The sequence below is a fragment of the Euprymna scolopes genome, chromosome 18 (assembly GCF_053919585.1).
Source record: "Euprymna scolopes isolate OS-2025 chromosome 18, ASM5391958v1, whole genome shotgun sequence".
Taxonomy (NCBI): domain Eukaryota; kingdom Metazoa; phylum Mollusca; class Cephalopoda; order Sepiida; family Sepiolidae; genus Euprymna; species Euprymna scolopes.
The window spans coordinates 66,907,577-66,924,462 of NC_136499.1; positions in this window are offsets into that span (position 1 = coordinate 66,907,577).

The following is a 16,886-nucleotide window of genomic DNA, read 5'->3' on the forward strand; positions in this document are numbered from 1 at the left end:
CGAAAAAACATACACACATATGTGTCTGTGCATATATCTATATATGTTTATATACGCATTTTTATATGCATGCATATTCATATATGCGCATATATACATACGCATTTTTACCATTCTAGATTTAAACGATTTTCATAAAACCCATCATCTTAATAGAAATAGTTTTTATTTTTATTTTATATCGACATTATCAAATTTTATTTTTTAAAGAAATTATACATTAAGCGAAATTACTTTTTTTTTTCTTCTCTGTGGAAAGTTCCAGACAATTTTAACACCTCTGGAAAGTTGGCACAATCGATGCCAAATGTGCCGATCGTATTTTCTTCAACAGTAATTTTTGTATTAGATTTTTAATAACGTTTCATTATTTTTTTGTGTGTGACAAAATAGTTGTTGCATATTCTAACAGTTTTCATGCGTTGAAGATGCTTTTATAGCGAGGAGTTCTTTTCTCGGGGTGAAAGTGCTAACCTCACGCCCCAGCTTCCCAAAAAGTACATACAGCGCCTAGCCTTCCCAAATGGTCACACATCTGGTACTGGCCATGCCTAACGTTGCTTAAACGGTGATCTGGTGAGAAGCGGTGCGTCAACGTGATTGTGCCGTTCTCCTCCATTGAGTACTCTTTAATAATTACACGGGTTTCATGGGAAACCAACCTATACAGCCATTACACACACACACACACACACACACACACACACACACACACACACACACACACACACACACACACACACGCATATACATATATATATTCAGCATAATAATTTTTTCCTATGTTGAATTTCTGTTTGATATATTTTCTTGATTGATTGTTCAATGACATCTTAGAAATTTGAAGCGAAGTCTTTTTCTTGCTGATTTCTGTGTACACTTCCCTACTAAATAACTCTGTCAGTTTTCGGTCTACAGACTCAAGATTTGACATAAGAGGTATTGAGATTTAGGGAAAATCTATTTAATCTGTTTTCGGCCAGATATTTGACTGTTAAAGGGTCAAAGTTGAGAAATTTGGCTGGTAAGGGGTCAAAGTTTCACGATTTGACCTTTGAGAACTCTATCAAACAACTCCGCCATTTTTTGAATCTAAACACTTGAAATTTTAGATATAGGTTCCTTGAACATTAATCTAACATTATAATTTGATTTGAGCCCAAAATACTAAATGCTAGGGGGGTCATAATTTGGGTCGAAATTTAAAAAAAAATTGACCTATCCAGTCTTTACCAAATTACTCAGCCAATTTTTGGTCTAAACATTTGAAATTTCACACGAAGGGTATTCAGACATGGGGCATTTTTAATCATTTTTTGTTGACAATTTGGCTTCCAAAAAGTCAAAGTTCAAAAGATTTTACAAAATCGACTATAATTTTGGGGGTGGTGTTTAGTTGCAAGGTTATAATATTGATTAGGTAATATGGGCAATATTTCTAAGTTTCTTCTGTTATGATATAGGGAGTGTAGTTATAAGGGGGCGGTAGGCGGATAGGATGGCAATGTTTATGGGTGCTTTTAACTTGAAAAAGGTTTAAGGATACATATAGTTGGCGTGGTGGAAGAGTAAGGAGAAATTTACTACTTATAAAAGTGGTAATAATAATAATGATAAAAGTAATACCAATGGTAATGGTAATAACAATGACAATGATGATAATAGTAACGGTTATGATAGCAATGGCGGGAATAATAATAATAATAATAATAATAATAATAATAATAATAATAATAATAATAATAATCATAATCATAATAATAATAATAATAATAATAATAATAACAATAATACTAATAATGATAATAATAATAATAGTAGCGGTAAAAATAAAACAATAATAATAATAATAATAATAATAATAGTGATAACAATACTACTACCGCTACCACTACCACCACCACCACCACTACTACTACTACTACTACTAATAATAATAATGATAATGTTAATAATAATTACTAAGGGGTGAGTAAAAGCAAGGGATACAGACAAAGGGGGGGGTCAAAATAACATGAAATAGGGATAAAAGGTGAAGGATGAGTGGTCCCGTGAAAAAAGAAAAGAATATATATATATATATATATATATATATATATATATACATATATATATATATATATATACATATATATATATATCCACATACACACACACACACACACAAAAATAAAGGATAAGGGTATTTTGAAAATGGGGAAAAATTTGGATACCCAATGCGCAAGTGCCTGATAAAGCGTTGCAAGGGACTTTGGGTAGTGCAAGTGTATACTTATATACACGCATGTCCACATTCACATACATATACATATATGTATAAAAATAAAATAAAAATACCAGCGATGGTTGACGTTATGTTGTTTTGAAAAAAGAAAAACCGAATTAATTTATGAAATGATCAACGTTTCGTCCCTATTCATTTTGTTGAATTATTTAAGGATTAAGAAAAAAATTTTTTTCGCATGATCTAAACACGATCATTCATTTAATTTAGATCATGCGAAAATTATAAAATACGTGATAGATAGAGCTAAAAGGAGACTTTTAGAGTCAGCACTAATATTAAACACTAATACTATTACGCAAAGAAAGGGCTTCTACCATTTAGCCCCTAGTATAGGGAAAATAAAAATCAAAGAACAAAATATCAAAACAGATTCTGGTTAACCGTTTTTCCTTAACCCTTAAATAATTCAACAAAATGAATAAGTTTAGAGTAAAAAAGTGTACATATTTATTTAACGTATTTTTAAAAGTGTATATATAGACATTGAACAACCCAAACTTCCCATACACACACATAGTTTCCTTCCCGCTATGGGTAGGATTCTAACACTGTTTCCTTTTCATTTTCGTATGATCTATGACCGTTTTCTTTTTTTGCATTTTTCCTTTTAATATCCTGAAGATGTCCTCTGCTATAGGGACGAAACATTGATCATTTCATAAATTCATTCGGTTTTTCTTTTTTCAAAACAACATATATATATATATATATATATATATATATATATATATATATATATATATATGCGATTACATTCATACACATACATGGAAGTAGCCGGGAAAGTGGAAGTGTTCGGGGAACAAAAACCTTGGGTTTATTTTAAAGAAGTCCTTTACTGGGAAAGAAGCCTGCAAGAGTCCACATTAAAATTTTAAATTTCTTGAAACCCGATTATAAAGGCCATCAATCTATGTTTTTTATTAAAATTTTTTTTTATGAATAAGCAAGGCCTACAAAATGGAATACATACGTTCTCGTTTTTAAACATGAGGGACAGGTTTCTTCATTCGGAGTTGTTTCTTTTAGTAGTAGTTCTATTATCCAAGAGATGTTGAGGGAAGCAGGATTTACGTCTGTCCGTTAGAATTCCATATTTCTCCAGTAAATTTTGTGTTATATTTTTAGGGTGGTCTTGCATAGATGCGCTGGTTTGATGAATTGTTTTTCTTCCTATACTGGTTGGCAAAAACGGTATTTGTTCAAAAGAAACTCTTGTGGTGGATCTTTCTCGAACTGGTCAATTCAGCTGTGTTCAATCTAGTGAGTTTCTCAGTAGGAAGTGACGACAAGAAAAGGAATTTGGAAGGATTTAGAGGTGGTACTCGCGTTAGCGTGTGAGGTTGGCCGGATCGCACTTAGCTGATAGTCGTAAGGGGTAGAGGAGGGATAGGGATGTGTCTGTATGAGTGACGGGAGTGGGTTGGGCTGAACCGAGGGGAGCTTATCTTAGATTATATTTTCGGTACATTTAAATGTTTAATTGTAAATACTAATGGGATGAAGGGGTTAGTGTTAATCTAATTGTGGAGTATATATGTGCTGATTTTTAAATTAATTCTTATTGTGGAGGGGAGGAGTGCTAGTGCGGGTTACGGGTGATGCTTAAATGGGTCTAATTTTAGGTTTTATGTCTGAGGCACCGGGAGGGGGTTTCTAAGCTATTTTTTTCATTAGGCTTGGCTTTAGATTAGTTAGGTTATATTCTAGGTGCCTCTAGAGCTGGTTGGTGGTTTGGTTGCAATTTAATAGGTGGTATTAGGTGTACGGTTTTGCGGGGATAGGGCTTGCTAGGCAAAGTTGTCTGAAGGGTTATGATTAAAGTAGTTATATTGTTAATTAGGCCTTGCCAAGATGCAGGCGATTCAAGGTCGGTTATTTATTTAATGTTATATAATGGTTATATATTCTAATATTTTATATTAAAAAGTTGAAGTTTTTTAATGCCGATTTTTGCAGATAGCAAATGCTTAGAGGCGGTTGCAAAAAAAAAATGGTTTGGGGTGTTTTCCGATAGCCCTTTACTAGGGGAAACATTTAGTGAGGGATATTGTTACGTTTTTTGGACAGTGAAGAAGCGCAATATGTTAGTTCCTGTCCGGTGGTGCATTTTCAGTGAGGTTATTTGCATTTCCGTACTTGAACTTTCTCTTGTGCCTACAACTGCAAATTATCTCTGCTTTTGAATTGAGGATGTTTAATTTATTAGATGCCGTTATAATCTCGGTCGCCTCTGCGTTACATAGTAGTAAACAATTTTAACAATAAACTCTCTACTTCCAGTAATACTGGTAAAAGAAGCACATTTACAAAGACAATTTTATGGAAAGTGTAAAAGATTTTCATCAGAATATTCCACATTCCTTGAGACGACACACACACACGTACATACACGCACACACATGTACACACACATATATATATACTGAGAGAGAGAGAGAGAGAGAGAGAGAGAGAGAGAGAGAGAGAGAGAGAAACACAAAGAGAGAGAGAGAGAGAGAGAGAGAGAGAGAGAGAGAGAGAGAGAGAGAGAGAGAGAGAGAGCTTGTAACTTGTATGTATACTGCAGTGAACTTGAATATCTTGGGTATATTCGGTCTTTCTGTATAGGGGTTTGTCAGAGACTTCTTATTAGAAGCAAAGCCTGACCAAATATTTAAAAAAAATAGTGTGACGTCTCCTCAAGCCATCCTGCATGCCACTCATGTTGCGGACGAGAACACCTCCTTTATTATTAGATAGCAACTTTTAATAAAAAGCCGTTGACAGTCAGGAAATCATATATAAAAATAGGAAGAAAAATTAAGACAAATACTGGCAGGCTGGCACACAGTATAAAATTAGCTCTTCAAATCGTTTATACACAAGGCGGCAAAAGGCAAACAATCGTGTAAAGTGACACTCTAGCAATGACAGAGGCCAACCAGGGACAGCCATCATGCCTTGATAACAGAGATCCTGGTCCCCTATCTCCACCAGTTGTAACAAAGAAAAAGACCATTGTTTGCTGTTCAAATGAAGGTGCTGTTCTGCTATCACTACTCAAAAGTTGAAATGTCCAGCAAGGCAGCAAATCAAATCCTTACCGAGAAAATTAAAGAAACTCCCCCAACCCGAAAAGAAAACAATACATCGGTTACCTGCATACGATTGCTCGCTTCCCAGATGGGAATATATATATATATATATATATATATATATATATATATATATATATATATATATATATATATATATATATATATATATAAGCGAGATAAGATACAGATTAAAAATCAGGTGAAATATCCTGATATATATTACTTGAGGTAATGCTTTCAGGGTGATCCTAGCCAAAAAGGAGAAGCTCAATATTTAAGCATAGAGCATAGAGCAATATAAGTTTAGTGGTTAAAGTTAAATTCTGAAAATAAAAATATAGACACATATATTTGATTTAAGAATTTATTGTTTGACAAAAGGAATATATAACCCCCTTTTATATATTCCTATTGTCAAACAATAACTTCTTAACTCGAATCTATGTGTCTATATTTGCTTTTCAGAATTTAACTGTAACACTAAACTTCGGCGTAGAAACTCACCGTTATCAAGATTTTTGCTCCTACGCCTCATGGTGGTACTGTTGGGGGGGGGACCAGTCCGTTTAGTTGTTGTTCAGCGGTATTTTTTTATATTGTCCAGGAATGTACCTGGCGTGTAGTAAATAGATAATTGGTTGGTTTCCTGTTTTAAAGGTTGGTAAAACAAAAATCTAAATAGAACACGTATGTAAAAGCATAAATAATATAAAATAGTAAAATATTTCGGCGAAGAAACTCGCCCTTATCAAGACACCAAACACCGTTGAACAACAAAACAGACTTGTCCCGCCAAACAGTACCACCATGAGGGGCAAGAGAAGAAACATCTTGAGAAATACGAGTTTCTGCGCCGACATGTATCAATAAACATTATTTTAAATTGTTTATTCTTTATGTCGGATGGATTAAAAACGTTTTTTCTTTTTACATACGTGTTCTATTTTGATTTCCTATTTACCAACGCCTTTTAAACAGGAAACCAACCAATTATATATATATATATATATATTTTTTTTTTTTCATCATAAGGAAATGGAATCCTGCTGTCTTTTCAAGGCGACAATTTCATCGTTCAACCCTGTAATGTTACGACTCTCTCCCTTTGAGTCCTGGCTCCAGACTGACTGGAAAGTAGGATTTGCTTACCGGAAATAACGTCAAGAATAGTCCCTCGTTAGAGTCTGTAAGGATGCCACGTCAACAATATATATATATATATATATATATATAGGTATATATATATATATATATATATATATATATATATATATATATATAGATAGAGAGAGAGAGAGAAAACAAGTTAATTAATAAATGAATATTCTATTAATTTTAACTGTGATAATTAAAGATTATCTTGCAATAAACATACTATTATGTTTGAATAATTTAATTAAGTCATTCTAAATTAATTTTATTTACCCCCCTCCAATTTAGTATTAAATAAACCCATTATATAATTCCTTAATTTACATAAAAAAAACTAATTAGGTTATTTCCGGGATAAATTATGCTTATTTCTATGTGGACAATTCATATGCATACTTTTGTTGATTCTTTCTATTATAAGCTTAACATTTAATAGGTTTTAACCTAACAATTACTCGGTGTAAATATTTATATAAAAAAATACAATTACATACAAACAAACAAATGTTTTCTAATATAATGCAATGATCTTGGATAAATTAAATCTATACATATATATGTTTGTACATACATTACTTATGCTTAATAATTAACTTGGTTGATTTTATTTAATGGATATTTGCTATGGCATTCAAATTATGCTATTATTATATTTGGGTTATTCGATTGGGTCACTCTAATATTATATTTATACATATATAAATTATTAATTTATATCAAGCTACGTAAACATGTTTTGTTTTTTTAAATTAATTGATTAATTTATTTGTTTATTTTTTCCGGGATAGATTATACCTATTTTTATGCAAACAACCTTATATTTATAAATATATAATTGAAATTAATTACGTATATAAATGAATACGTTTTTATACAAGTAATCGTTTATATTTAAGTACTAGCAAGAAAACTCGATGTTGCTAAGGGTTGAATAAAAACTCTATGTCTTATAATAACATAGTATTTTTTTTATTTGTTTTAATTTTCTACATTTTATAATATTCAATTTTTAACAAAGGTACAAAAAATATACTTAGGAAAAGATAAGACCAGAACTAAAAATTTAACTATTGAAAATAATTACGTATATAAATGAATACGTTTTGAAAGCTGAAAACAACGCATTTTTTAATATATGAACAAATTTATTTGCTTATATATTTTTTAAAAATTAAAATGATTTTAAGATTAATTAGTTTCAACCTTATAATTACCAAGTATAAATACTTAAATGAAAAATACAATCATATTCAAGCAACTATATGCTAATATAATGTGATGATCTTAAATATATTAAGTTTATTAAACGTTGAATTACGTCCCTTACGCAAAATTGACAACATACTTAGTTGAGAAAATCTCTTTTAATACGAAGAAAAGAGTTTTATTAAATATGACTAAATTTATATCAATATAAATTAGAATGACCTAATTAATTTAGAATGACCTAATCAAAAGATATGATCATATGCAATACAAGTTGTTTGAACATAGTTATATTTCTAGTATAAATATTTATTCAGTGTAATAATTAGATCAAAGCATAACGTAAATTTATACAAAACAAAAAATAAATAAAATAAAATAACCCAGAAAAGCGTAAATACGATTTAACTATAAGGAGTTCATTTCGCATAAAAACAAGTACACCCATGGTAGAGTTAATCATAGTTAATATAATTTAGACAATAAATTTTAGTTGTTTTAAACATAAATAAATAAATAGATAAATTATTATGGTAATCTCCAAAAATACCGTTAGGGCTTACAACATGGCCGCCAGAAGAGTCACGTGATCCGGTTGATCCAAAACATGAATCGCCGTATTACGAAACCGGAAAACGCAAATTTAAAGCAAACTTTGACAAACAAGCATAATAATTAAGTACAAAAACAGTTTTTCAATATCATAATAATAAATAATTTATTTAGAACGGTCATTTAATTTTTTGTTGAGAAACAATCACAGTTTGTTTGTTTTTTAAAACAGTGTTTATAAAAAAATATTTTATTCAGAGTTTTTCATAAAATGGTATTTAAAACAAGGTGTTCATTTTTTTTAAGATGTAATGTTATAAAAATATGATGTAAAAAAACAGTTTATATTTAAACGAACGTGCGTAGACATTTTGTAAACATTGTTTTTAAAGAATAAAAAATAATACTTCTATTATGTTTTAAACGACTGTAATAGTTTATTTTGGAAGTATATTTCATAAAGAAAATTGACAACCCACTTTAAAAACAGAAATTACGAGTTTTATATATTTTATTCGCAGTTTTTTGTTGGGGGTGTCAAAAATTCCGCCTAAAATTCTGATACACCTAGTCGACCACTTGTTTGTTCTGAATAAAATACTTTTTATAAACACTGTTTTAACTAAAAACAACCTAAGATTGTTTCTCAAAGTTTGCCTATTTTTATAACAACATTATATCAACAAAAAATTAAATACAAACAAATTGTGATTGTTTGTCAAAGTTTGCCTTCAAGGCTGCGTTTTCCATTTGCACGATTCATGTTTTGGATCAACCGGATCACGTGACTCTTTTGGCGGCCATGTTATAAGCCTTAACGGTATTTTTGGAGATTACCATTATTATATAATAAATTTTAACTGTTGCTTAAAACAATATGACAATGTTATATCAATACGTAATAAAAGAATTAGATAACTCTGCTATTAAATCAAATATAGCTTCAATAACATATCACACATTCAAAATTGTGTCGACTTTATGTGATTATACTCAATCCTTTATCTTTTCTTTTAAACTTAAAAAAATCCAAATTGTCTGATGAGTTAACGCGGAAAAAATTCGGCATTTATATAAAATAACCGCTTTTTTTCTGTTTTACGAAACAGGTGCTGTACAGAATTTTTATATTTTTAAATGTTGAAAGAAAGTAGATAAGCTAACACAGATCAAGAAAACTGCGGAGAAATCCGAGCATGGCATGAACCTACTTCGTCTCGAACAAAGGGTGTAGTCATCTAACAGCGTTAACCCAAGCCGATTGTCTTACAAATAAGAATTTTACACTCGCTAGGACGATTCCATCCAACATACTAATCTAGCGAGTAATTAGTAATAGCATTTTTAGAATGTGATAGATTATATAATTATTTGCACAGCCACATAATGCGGATGTCGCCGCGGTTAGCTTGATCTGTGTTAGTTAATATTTCTTGTGTGTGGCGTAGTTGAGAACGTGGCAGAGTACTCGCCTCGCATGCAATAGACTCAGTTTTCGAATCCCGAATTCGGCTGTGTAGCTGGTGAACGCAATTAGGGCAAAATTCGAGTCTTGGACTTCCGGTATGTTGGCTATCATGGCTTTTGTGAGCTGCAACGTTGTTTGAATGTGGATATATATATATATATATATATATATATATATATATATATATATATATATATATATATATATATAATTATCCACTGACACTTCTTCGTCGTCTACAACTTATCAGAGTAGCTGAATCTAGCAAGATTCGAAATCGAGACTGTGGTGTAAATGAAGAAAAAAGAAACAAGAACGACCGACCGCGTTTTTGTGTGGCTTACCTCGTGTTCATAATGAAGAAAAAAGAAACAAAAATGGCTGCCCTGTTTCTTTATATGCCTACAGGGTGACCACGAGGTATGCAAATGAGATGCTCCTGATTGGAGATAAAAGAGGAGTGATTTGGGGAAGGAAGGCATTCTGAAGTTAGATTGCGAGCAGAGAAGTTGTATTTGTAGAAGAGAAAAGTCGGATTCGGGGAGAGAACAACTAAAGTTGCAGAAGTTCGTTTTGGAGTGGAGAGAAGACGCGTCAAGTGGTAACCAGAAAGTGAAAGTTCGGACAGCAGTGTCACGCAACCGACAGAGACCCAATAGCAAGACGCCTAAACCTCTGCCACTGAGCTGTCTCGCGCGACTGCTAGAGCACCATTGACTATCTTATCAACGTATCTGTGTTTGGCATTTATTTATTTTATTTCCTTAAATTCTTGTGGAGATTGATAGTGGCCCAGAGGTAATGTTCCTAGCAAATGGAGTCAAATGTGACTTTGTAGTTGGATTCGAATTTCTCGATCAGTAGTAATCGTCACTTTCTGCATTGATGATTGCGAAAGCATGAAGCACCAGTGCCTGTAAGTATATATATATATATATATATATATATATATATATATATATATATATGTATATATATATATATATATATATATATATATATATATATATATATATATATATATATATATATCCTTTGAGACTTTACACGACCGGTCGCCACAGTCGATTGAAAATTTCTTGGGGCGACTAAAAGTCGTAAATCACTCGCCCGCCAGTCGATAAAATTTCTTTAAATAAAGAACGGGAAAAACTTTTTTTTATTTTACGGCGGTGACTTAGAATGACTTATGTCTCATCATTTGTGAATTCTTTCATCTCTAGCTGTGAGAGCGTTGGAATATCATATTGAAAAAAGAGGGTCACGCTAAAGGTCAACAAGAGGCAAAATTTACACATTTGGCGTGTAATTAAAATGTCGCCTTCATTTAGCTCTCTGATTTGTAAATTCATTTGGAAAAAAATTCTTCTACGCTACAACTACATACACTTCATGCAAAGACGAACATTTAAAAGAGGAAAAAATGCATCGTTTCGTCAAACACGCATCGAAAATAAAATTATACAACAAGTAAGTAATCATATTTTTCCCAATTACGAGGGGCGTGCAATAAGTAATGCCCCTGACCCTCTTCCCATAGCAGTAGAGCAACGAAACTTAGCACAGTTATTAGTCTTTCTCTACATAGGAACCACCCAGAGTTATGCATTTCTCTCATCGTTTGATGCAGCTCTGGAGACCGTTTTTGTAGAACACCCCAGGTTGATCCTACAACCACGACGTGACTTCAGAAATCAAGGCTGCATCATCTAGGAAACGCTTTCCTTTCAAAAACAACTTCATGGCTGGGAAGAGGTGAAATTCAGAAGGTGCAAGGCCAGGAGACTAGAGAGGATGGGGAAGATTTCATAACCATACAGCCGTGCTTCTGATCTGGCGACATGCGAGTTGTTGACCAGAGGGTTGTCCTGCAGGTGGAGGGTACCTTTGCTGATCTTGCCCGCCTCTTGATGTTTATAGCTTCCCTTAATTTCCTCAAAAGTGAAGCATAATAGGCTCCTGTCATTGTGGTACCGTCTGCCAGGAAATCTGTTATCACTACTCCGTCCTGGTCACAGAAGACTGTGAGCATGGCCTTGCCAGCGGAGAGCTGCACCGTTGCCTTCTTTGGAGGTGGTGAGTCCAAGTGCTTCCACTGCATTGACTGGGCTTTGGTCTCTGGATCATAGTGATGGACCCAGGTTTTATCCAGTGCAATCAATCTTTTGAAAGACTTTGACTCATCTTCTTGGCACATCTTCAAATTCATCCTCGAGCACTCGACGCTTTCTCGCTTCTGGAATGGTGTGAGCAACCTGGGAATCTATCTGGCAGACACCTTATGCATATGCAAATGGTCATGAATGATAGTTTCCACAGAACCTGTACTAAACTTGACATCTTGGTCTATTTGGCGGTCAAATGCCTCATCAATGACAGAAGGGGGGCGACCAGGTCTAGGAGCTGTTTCCACAGACTTCCGGCCATGTTTGAATTCACGATGCCAGCGTTTTACAAGGTCATATGATGGGGCATTATCACCATAAGTTTTTTTCATTTCATCAAAAGTCTCCTGTGGTGTGCGTCCTTTCAAATAAAAAAACGGGATCACTGCTCGACATTCAACAGGCTCCATTTCACACCTGACTCAGTTCAAACACCTGTAAAACAGAAACCACAATTAGTTCAGAGCTGTAATTTGGCACATAACCCATAGAGATATAAATCATTGTACATACAAAATTTCAGCTAGATCAGACTACTGAAAGTGGGTCAGGGGCATTACTTATTGCACGCCTCTCGTATATAAATTCAGATATTTGCATGCTCTTTTTTGCGCAACTTTCAAAAAATTATCGATGCCCAATTTTTAAAAATAATATTCTAAATTTTAGAATGTTGTTCCGAGGTAAATTATTTGTTTTAAAAGAAACAAAAAAGACCAATTTCTGTTCTATATCAAAGTTTTTTTTCCATAAATTACAAAGAAAATTGACCGTTTAAATTTTAAAAAGATATTAAATCATGCTGATGTTCAAAGAAATCTAGTTAATCTCAGCTAAATGGTATTTTTTTTTTGAATATCGGAGATTTCGGACAACGGAGATCTCGTACCAGGAGATTTCAGTCCACAATCGTGAATACCCGGAGATTTCGTAACACATTTTTTGCAACACCCACGGTTTAGGCTAGATATTTTAATTTTTGTGTGAAATTTTACGACATAATTTGGGTATCGGAAGAATAGTTTGTTGATATTTTTATTAAGAATAAAGAAGAAAAATATAATTGAATTGTAAAATTATTTGCTATTATTGACTGAAAATAAGACATAAAGTCGGACGAGTAAAAATATTTTGGGGCGAGTAAATTTTCCCTCACACTCGACCGGTGGTCGAGTGCTTTTTTTTTTCAAATCTCAAAGGCTATATATATATATATATATATATATATATATATATATATATATATATATATATATATATATATATATATATATACTAGCAGAAGTACTCATCGTTGACGGAGTTTAAAAAGAGTCTTCTAAAAGTAGACTTTGACTTATTAAAGTATGACTATGAAAGGCTATGAAAAAGGGAATGTGGGTTTAAAGAAGTAGTTTCAAACTTTTGGGGTATCTAAACCAAAGCAACCCCTTAAACGAACATGAGTAGGCAGTAGTGTGAACGTTTATTGACACAAACGCACTAACACTAATTAGGGTTCCCATTATAAATGACTCCCATGGGCTCCACCTACATGTAACCTGTAACCCCTTTTCCCATGATAAATTCGGTAGCTTTATATCAAATGGTGTAAGCGTTCATAAGGTTATCATTTGTAAGTGACATCCCTGGGGCTCCCATCCCGTTGGTGAGAGTGAGCGGTGTAATCCCTCAAAATTTCCCCACGCCCTACGGTGGGTTATACTACCGTATTTGGTAACTTTTTTATTATAAGTAACCCCCATGAAGGGGGGGGGGGTTAACGCGTCAATACTTTCCCTCCTCATAGTGAGTTATTCTGACAAATTTGGTAGTTCTAAGTGAAATGGTGTGAGCGTGCATATGGTTCCTCCCTGGAGTCCCGTCCTCGTTAAATTAGAGGTAACTTTTTACTCCTTGATACCCTTTGAATTATTGTATAAGGTCAGTTTAGTATAATACAAAACAATATAGGAGCCTATTCGTATAAAAACAGAGAGAAATACACAAACATTGAGCATTATATATATATATATATATATATATATATATATATATATAGATAGATAGATAGATAGATAGATAGTTGAACATAATATTTGAAGATCGACCCTATGATGATGCTGCTGGGATATCAATTATCTGAAAAGTGATTACACAGTCGGGCATCTTTACTGATATAATCTTCACGATTACTCAGTGCAGTGAACTTTCATTTGTACGAAGCAGCCGAGAGCCAAGTGCTTCGACGACTATGTCATTTAATAAAAACCAGGCAGGACCGATTTCATTAGCGCCATTCCTTCTTTTTTGTCGCCCTTGAGAAACACGTCAAGTGGTTAATTTGCACGTAGTTGATTAACGACTATGACAACGGAGACCCCCCAAGCACATTGTCAGAAAAGACGGTTGGAGAACGGGAAGTAACTGTAATGTTAACACAGTTTCTCAACTCATCTTCCATCCTTTTCGTACACCTGTCGACATAACAGGCCTTTCTCTTACTGTAATTGTTGAATGACAGGAAGTAGGTATGTTTAAGCGAACTAGAAATAATCATGCGAATAAAAAGAAAAAAAAAGCAACGTATGGTATAGATATATATTAATTCCGTGATTCTTATTCTTGCGTAGTGGAACTGAAATTTTAACATTGCTCCTTGAGCAGCTTATTCTTTTAACGTCTAATTAACTTCACGTGTGCGTTCTCGACTGCTTTTTGAAATTCTTTTATTTTCTCCAACATTTTTTTTTTGTAATTTGTTTTTCTGTATAAAACGTTAGTGATACATATGAAATATAGACATTTCTTTTTGACTTTTACACAAAGAAGATCATTAGGAAAATTGAAAAATGAAAAATAATATAATCCGGTTAAAGAAATTGTGTTATGTTTAACAATGTATGTTCGTATATATATATATATATATATATATATATATATATATATATATATATATATATATATATATATATATATATATATATATATATATATATATATTTGTGTCAGGTCATGTCATATGCTACTGGTACCATGTAACCCAGTACTACCTGCCTCATGGTCGGGTCACCGGCGACTAAACTGGTTCCCCCACCAGACTTGTTTGGTGAGGAGGGCGGCTAGTCTCCCTGAAGGATTAAAAACAAGACCTTCCAAAGGGCGAATGAACTCTTTTTCTGGGTCAACGGCCAACTAGCACCGTGTATATTTGTGTGTGTGTGTATATGCGTATTGGGGTAGAGAGGCCTCCCGTAAGCCGTGGTGAAGGCAACCTTTATAGGAGAAGCAAATCTCTAATTTAATAAACAATAAAGCGGAAGACCAATACCCGCATTAAGCTGGTCTGCAGTTTAATTTGTTGCTGGCTATCTTGCTCTTGCTTGTTGCTGGATCTCAACATTTTGAACCGAGAGAGAGACTTAGCTGTCGTACAAAGCTAAGACTCTGTAACATCATATTTGTATAGATACTCCCTCAGACATTTGGAATCATGGATTTTAAATGTCTGAGGGAGTGGCACTCGTCTGACAAGACGTTGCAATCATCATTCATATATATATATATATGCGTAATCGTTTGCACGCAGAGATCTTTAAATGTTCTGGACCCAAGATGATGCAACGCTTAGCAGATTTGTTACAGACTGCTTGACGGGATGAGTGTGTTCGGCAGGATTGGCGGGATGAATTGATGGTGGTGCTATACAAGGAGAAGGGTACCAGAGATGAATGTGTAAACTATCGGGACATCTCTTTGCTGTCAGTAGTCGGTAAGATGCTCTGTAGGATCATGCTAGACAGAATGCGGGAGGACATTGCTGAGTGTGGTTTCAGAAGTGATCAAGGGACAGTGGATATGATTTTTTACAGCCAGGCAACTACAGGAGGAATGTATAGAACAGCAAAAGGGTTTGTATCAGGTGTTCATCGATTTAACCAAGGCCTTTGATACAGTCAATAGGGATGCTTTGTGGGAGATTCTGGAAAAGCTTGGCTGTCCTAACAAGTTTGTAACCATCTTAAAGCTCTTCCACGATGATATGAAGGCTGTGATCAATGTTAGGGGAAAGCTAGCTGATCCTATCTCAGTAGAAAATAGCGTTAAGCAGGGAGACATTCCAGCACCCACACTCTGCGGTATATTTTACCATGGTCTTTTGGATGGCATTTGGGGTTGCTCTGATGGTGTCTATATTCGTTACCGATCTACTGGAGGATTGTTCAACATTAGGCGCTTCAATGCAAGTGCAAAGGTACTCACCAACACGATCCATGCGGATGACTGTGATCTGGTGGCTCATACGGTGGCTGATATGCAGCATCTTGTGGACACCTTTGCAGTTGCCTGCAGCGCATTGGGCCTGACTATCAATCTGAAAAAAAAAACTGTCTTAATGTATCAGCCTGCTCCAGGCATGCCATACTCTGAGCCATCAGTTTATATCTGTGAGTCAAGGATAGCGGTTGTCACTAAGCTTGTATACTTGGGTAGCACACTAAGTATGTCCGGTGCCCTCGATGATGAGGTATCGTTACTGATCAGCAGGGCAAGTGATGCCTTTGGAAAGTTGGACAAGCGTTTGTGGAGCTGTTATGAAATCTCGCTGTCAACAAAGATTAAGGTTTATGCCGCATGCGTTCTCTCTGCTCTCCTCTAACCCTGTGAAACTTGGACAATATACAGGAAACACTTGAGACGTCTCGAGCGGTTTCACCAGATGTGCATACGGCAAATATTAGGCGTGGGTTGGCAAATGTATGTCAGTGATGTGGAGGTGCTTGAACGGACCCAATGTCTAAGCATTGAAGCTCACATTATTAAACATAGACTGAGATAAAGTGAACATGTGGTGAAGATGTTAGACAGTCGACTTCCCAAACAACTCCTTTATGGCGAACTCGCCGAGGGAAGACGTCTGGCTCAAAAGCCTAAAATGAGATTCAAAGATTGGTTGAGGTCCACCTTAAAAAATGTGAGATAGATGGAAGAACCTG